At 44.9% G+C, this 7,180-nt stretch overlaps 1 pseudogene; it reads left to right on the plus strand.

Annotated features, from left to right (window-relative positions):
* Positions 1-7,079: 7,079 nt before the first annotated feature.
* Positions 7,080-7,180, plus strand: LOC122150978 (annotated as a pseudogene).

Raw genomic sequence — 7,180 nt, forward strand, 5'->3', positions numbered from 1 at the left:
GGTCTAGCCCGGATGTCTCACTTCAACTAGGCTGTTCTCTTCTGACTTCTTCTTGCATTTAGAGTGTATCCTCCAAGGGGTCTCCTGAGAGAGGGGTTGCTCCCTAAAGCTCTAAGGGCAGAAAGACAAAAAACACAGTGAGCAAGAGGATCCAGGAATCTCACTTTCTTCACATTCCCCACACCTTCTACCATCCATGCATGGAGTGAGAGGGGTGCTAAGAGAGGAAGGAAGTGAGACCACAATCTGCCACTAAAACCAGCAGCCTACACACCTTGAAGAAGACACCACAGTATTAAATTATCTAGGGACATGCCTAAATACCTTAGCCTTGCATGCAAGGACCCCATGAGCTGGCCTGTATAGCCTTTCTCCCTTATACATATGTGCAAAGTCTAACCTTCCCTTAAGCTGGGGTCCAAATGTCACCCCTCCATAAGGCCTTTCGTACTGAGCCTTAACATCCTGTAAAGGTGATCTCCGTGGAAAATCCTTCTCTCACACTATACTCCCCCTTGGCCATCCCTTCCATTTGCCTTTTTCATCATCTTTATTCTGATAACTCCCAAAACTTGAGCCAGGACCTGTCTCTACACTTCCAGACTCTAAAACCCAATCAGCTTGCTACAGGACATTTCTACTTGACTGTTCCTTGGACAACTGAAACTCAATGGGTTGAAAGTTGATGTCCTCATTTTCTACTGCAAACTTGTCCCTCTTCTGGAATGACCCATTCAGAGAAGTTTCATCAAGTTACTCATGCCAGAAATCTGGTCATCCTTCCCCCAAGATCCTCCACACCCAATTCATCTACAAGCTGTGTCCACTTGGCCTTATAACCATTTATATTCCCAATGCTACCTCTGCAGTCCAGGGAATTATCATGTCTTTCCACTGATTGGCCTGCTAACTCATGTCCCTGCTCCACTGCCAGCCCCCAGGCCATTCTTCACACAAAAACCAAGCTAGATCAAAATCTGACCATGTCATTTAATACCTTCAATGACCTTTCATTTCCCTCAGTATAAAGTGCAAATCTTGCCTAAGTCTCCAGTCTGGTCTTTTTACCATGCTCCCACTAGTCAGAGTGCTCGAGTTACACAGCTCCCAGTTCCTGCATTGGGCTAGGATCTCCCTGGGCAACAGTCTTCTCCCTTTCTTCACCTAGCTAGGTCTCTGCTTAAATTGCACTTTTCCCAGGAGGCCTTCCCAGTACCCTGAAATAAGATTCACTCCTCGGCCATACACTTCTACAGCACCTTATGTTTTCTCTACTATAACCATGATCAGATCTTATTGTGATAATCTTACCCACTAGATTATAAGCTTCCTGAGGGACCTAGCAGCACAGTACTCAGTGCACACAGGAAGCACTCAATAAATAGTGAAATAGCTAAGGCTGACAAATGACGAGTGTGTCATGGCCAAGGTTTTCAATTAATCCACTTCTGCGCACAACAGATTAAAAGAAAGAAATGACCTTTCTTATCATGCTAGAGGGAACTCCTTTCTCTTTAGGAATTTGACTGCTAACCAGAAGGCTGGTGGTTCAAACCCACCAGCCACTCCTCGGAAGACTGGGCAATCTACTTCCATAGAGAAACTTCTGCCCTCCTTGGAAACCCAAGGAGGGGTCGCCATGAGTCAGAATCAACCCAACAGCTGTGAGTTTGGGGTTTTTTTGTTTTTTTTTTTTAGATATTTCCATCTTGCTTGTGACACTTACCACTTTCTACTGTGTATTATAAAGGAGTACATGTATGTGTGTGTGTCCCAGAGAGATTACAGCCTATTTAGGGCAAAGGACACAGTATACTCCTCTTTTTCGGCACTCAGTTCCAACTATAAGTACCATGCTCTAAACACAGAGGGTCCTCAGTAAATGCTTAGTGAGTGAACATCTGGCACTGCCCCCTCTACACAATGAAGATCCTGATGACACCCAAACTGGGTTATCTGAAAAATGAGCTCTTTGTCTCATTCCCAACAAACTGAGATGACATAAAAAATGCCCACTCAAAGGAGGCTACTAGCTACATGACACAGCTGGATTGTAAATGGAGGGAGGGTAACATTTTGCACTTCAGGCCATCTAACTAGACTGTAAGAAAACAAGCAAGGGTGATGAAACCTAAAAGCTTGTCCTAAAGACTCCATGTACTAAGGAAAAGGCTAGAAACACAATCCATGGCCATCTGGTAACTTCCTTCTCATGCTCCAGCTACCAGTTCAAGTGTCACCTTATCTGTTAAGTTTCTTGACATGCCCTTGTCATGTCCTGTCCCCACTCCTGCTCCTCAAGAAGTGCCTCCCCATTCTATGTTTCCAAAGCAGTTGGTTCACATTTCTAGTAGTTTTATCCCACAGTATTACAGTTACCTCTTCCTACATCTGACAGCTGCACCATACTGTATTAATAAGTTTCATATTATATCTTACTCATTTCTGTATCCACAATGCCCAACCCAGGGTCTGACAAACAGCAGGACAATTCAGAGTTTTGATGCCTTTTATTAAAATGGTAAATGTGGTAGGTCAAAAGCCTAAGAAGCTAATAGGGTCAAGAATTTATATTAAGCAAAACAATTAACTTCTCATGAATTTTTTTTTTAATCACAACCTCACTGATGTGGTAGTCCAAGCATATCTGTGTCACTCTCTCACATGAGGGCTAATTCACCAGTCACTTGCAGAGTGCTACTATATCTGTGCTGTACTGGATGCCAGAGATCCAACCATGACTAGGACAGACAGTCCTACCTTCATGGAAGTTATAGTCTAGTGAGAGAGGCAGTCAATAAGCAAGCAAAGAAGTATTTGCTCCTTTACAGAGAGAACATTATAACAAATAGGCAATGAGCAGTCTCATCCAGCCCAAAGCCCAAAGTCTTAGATAATGGTTATTTTCTTCAAAAAGGTTTGAAGTCCCAAAGGTCAGGTTCAAATAAAAATAAAGTCCCAGGGACCATATATCACCAGTTTTTTCCACTCCTCTCTTAGACAGGTATGGACAGCAGCCTATTAAGGAGAGGACAGCAGGGTAACTTCACACAGAGCAGACAAAGGGAAAATGGACAATGGCATTCCTCAGACCTGAAACTATTAGGAATACTGGGGCACCACTAGGATCAGCAACTCAAAGAGTTTACTGAATGTGTATGAGGCACTAGGCCTGGGGCTGGGTGCTCTACATTCATAATCTCACTAGGCCAAGTGTCATTTATGCTGAATTGCATCACACTGACCTATAACTTACACATATTCAACTACATACCAAGAGCAGAAAGAGATCATTTAAATAGTGTGGCCAGTTCCATTTACTATGCGCCTGTCTGGAGTGAGCATGTGATACTATCCATGACTCTGTTGTTAGATTGGTCTTAGTTTCCTCATGCTTCTCTTTCCAGATTGTGAGCAGAGTTATCTTTCCTACAACATGGTTCCTAAACACAAGCCAACTCTTTCATCTAATGTACCACCAAGACAATCCAGCTATCCTGGTTTGCCTACTGAATGACACCATGTTAATTTCTGAAATGCCCCTTGCCAAAGCATTTCAAGCTGATTAAGCATGATTTTTCACCTTCTATGCTGATATTAGAATGTAATCACCCTATAAGGTACAACTCCACTATATACTCAATTTACATTTAGGGAAATTGAAGTTCTGTGAAGAAAAATTACTGAAGGTTACACAATTAGCAAGCGGCAGAGTTGGGATCTAAAGCCAGATTCACCTTCTCCAGTCATTTTTCTCAACCACACTATATAGCCTCCTCTAGGTCTGCCAGTCATTCAAACGCCTGAGAAGATTGTATGGGAGAATGGAAAGAACATTAAGGCAGGAATAAGTAGATCAGGGTTGCAGTTCCTCTTCTGCCTATTATCAGCCATGTGACTTTGGCCAAGTCATGTGGCCACCACTGCTGCCTATCTAGGCCACAACTTACAGTTTGGCCCCATTCAGCAGTTGCTCCAGGTTCCTCAATTAGTGGCTACAAATTTAAAAGGCTACAGGGATCAGGAAAAAATGTAACTGAGTAAAGTAGGCTGGGTAGAGATTGTAGCTACCTATACATAGTCTGTAATCAGGAGAAATGTGAACCTTTCAAGTTTTCTGAGAGAAGCTAGAACTGTGGATTTTTAAATGTTGACAACCATTTTAAAAAACTGTTTCAAACACCAGGAGGATTAAATAAAGCATGATGGTGGGCTTCATTCAGCACTGGCAGTCACTTTGCCACCTCTGAGATAAATGATCTCAATTACTTTTCCCAGTATCAGGAAGACCTACAAATGGTACAGATCCTACCAAGCTATGGGGGATAGGTTTTGTCTCCTGTCAAAATAAAGATCCCTGTATAAGCACAGGGAAGCTGAGTGGAATCCTGGGTTCTGGGGTATTGAGGGTAGATGAGGACAAGGGAAGCCCATCCAGTGAGCAGGTGGGTTGAGAAAGAAAGATCCACCCCAGTCCCATGGGAAAGGCTGGGACTATTCTGTGACCTCTAAAGAGAACGAAACTAGAAGTTCCCAAAGGCTGTCAGGCCCACTTGCCTGACAATCCAGCCTATGATTTAAAGCAGCTATGGCTTATGTCAAAGAGAACAAACAGATTTCATTTAAAGGCCAATTTAAATCAACTCAAGTGGCTAGCTAACGTAGGGTGCTGAGGACTCTGAGTTCCATCTATTTACTGTGACCAATTAGCTGTCATTCCCAGAGCTACAGGAAGAAGAAGTGGCAGTACACATTCCATGTATTTGCCCCGCCTGCCTTAATCTCCCATAAGCACCGAACCAGCCTCAAGCAGAAGACTAAAGCTCATGTCCCTGGAAATCCACTGGAAGTAGCAGTCTTCAAGCCTGGTATAGTGAAGTTCACCCTGGATAGTCTTTACTCACACATTCATCAAGCATTTACAGATGCCTGCTCTGGTCCAGGCACTGGTGAAACGGCAGTGGCTCAGACCTGCTCCTGTCTTGGAGATGCTCACAGTCTAGTGAAAGAAACAAACAAGTCACAGATAATTATGATTTAACAAGGTAAATGCAGAAAGAAAGGGAGGAGGGGTGACTTAATCTGCCTCAGGGAATTGAACAAAGTAACATTTGGTTCTCTTGGCACAGAATGGAAGAAGAGAGTATTCTAAGCAGAGAGAAACAAACAGCCTACCCAGGAAATGGGGACAAACTCTGGAGTCCTAGAGCATGGGTGTGCAATGGTTAACAGTCAAACATGAGGCTGCAAAGGGGGTTAATACACTTTATGAAGGGTTTGGATGACAAGCTAAGATTTTGAACTTACTTTTGTAGGTGATGGGAGCCAATGAAGACTGTGAAGCAGAAGAAGGCACAATCAGATTTGCAAGCTGAATAGATTACACTAGCTGCAATGTGTGCTCATGTTGGGGAGATGGGGACATGGAAACTTCTGTAAAAACACTGACAATGAAGGGGCAGATTCAAAACATATTAGGGAAACTGAAGGTATGTGAAGACCCCTGGATGGCTCAAACTACTCGATGACTAACCAAAAAGTTAGTAGTTTTAGCATTTCTCACTCACTCATTGCCATCAAATCAGATTTGACTCATAGCAACCCCTCCTTGGGCTTCTGAAGCAGAATCACTATGGAAGTAGATTGCCCAATCTTCCTTCTGAGGAGTAGCTGGTGGCTTTGAACCGCCAGCCTTATGGTTAGTAGTCAAGTGCTTTAGGCACTGTACCACCAGAGCTCCCTTTAGCATCCCACCAAAACCCAAACCAAACTCACTGCCACTGAGTTGGACCCAACTCAGAGCAACCCCTCTTTGGGTTTCTGAGGCAGTATCACTATGGAAGTAGATTGCCCAATCTTTCTTCAAAGGAGTGGCTGGTGGGTTTGAACTACCAGCCTTCTGGTTAGCAGTCAAGTGCTTTAGGCACTACACCACCACAGCTCCTTTTGGCATCCCAAAGGTCCTCAAAAGAAAGGCCTGGCAATTTGCTTCCAAAAGGTTACACCCATGAAAATCCTATGAAGTGCAGTTTTACTTTGCAACACAGAACTGATTCAAAGGCAACTGGTTTGGTTTGGGGTTTGAATATGGAAAGATGCGAGAGGAATCAGAGATGGCAACTGGGTAAAGTGGATGACGGTGCTATTTACTTCCACCAGGAGTACGGAAAGAGGTACAGGGGTGGGGCAGAGCACAACAGATATTCCCCCCCACTGGGATCCAGAGGTAACAATCATTAAAGAAACTGTAAGGGGGCCAGGGGTTGGGGGGAGTCAGATTAGACAGTTTTGCTCTAGGAAGGTAGGCAGAGGCAGAAACATCATTTTTAAGATCTGGCTTCAAACTCAGGCCCTCCTATCTTCACTTCTTGCCAGGGCCCTGTATCCTTCTCTCCGTAGTTCCTAGACCTTTCTATAATTCTCCCACTCCCAAAATCTCTCTCAGGCTCCCTACCTAGTGACTTTTCTTGGACCCTCTTCACTCCCAGAGCCTTTTAGCTCCCTCCTCATCCTTGACCCCTCTATGACCCTTCCCACCTCCGGACGCTTCATCCTCTGACCGCCCCACACCACACATACCCATGCATAAAAGCTTCTTTCTCCCCTCTCATCATCCCCGACCCCCTGTGCCACCACCTTCTTCTAACTCTCCAGCCCAGACCCCAAGTCTCAGCTGCCCCCGCCCCGCCACCCGGACTCACCCACCAAGACACCCACTTCACAACAGGGCGGAAGTGCTCCAGGGCTCGCGCAGGGAATGCTGGGACGCGGAGTCCGACCGGCGCCACCCCAGGAATGGAACGTTTGAGACTACGAATCCCAGAAGGCACCGCGCTATTGCCAATGAGCGGCCCCCTCCGTTTACTGCCTTTCAGATTTCAGCCAATAGATAAGTTATCTTCTCGCCGCTCCTGGCAATGGAACAAATGGGAACAGATTAACGCGTGGGGGCGGGTTCTGTTGCAATCTGGCCGTTTAGGTAGGTTCCATGCTAACATCGGGAGCAGGGCCCAAGGAAAGGGGGAAGTATTAGCCAAAGATCTTGAGGTGTAAAAGCAGAAGCAATAAGAAATAAGAAGGTGCTTGCTTTGGGAGCACATATACTAAAACCGAAATGATACAGAGAAGTATCACCCTGCGCCAGCATGACACGCAAATTCGTGAGCATTACATATTTTAA

The sequence above is a fragment of the Orycteropus afer genome, unplaced genomic scaffold, assembly GCF_000298275.1.
Source record: "Orycteropus afer afer isolate SDZICR_OR568_19922 unplaced genomic scaffold, OryAfe1.0 scaffold00272, whole genome shotgun sequence".
Classification (NCBI taxonomy): Eukaryota; Metazoa; Chordata; class Mammalia; order Tubulidentata; family Orycteropodidae; genus Orycteropus; species Orycteropus afer.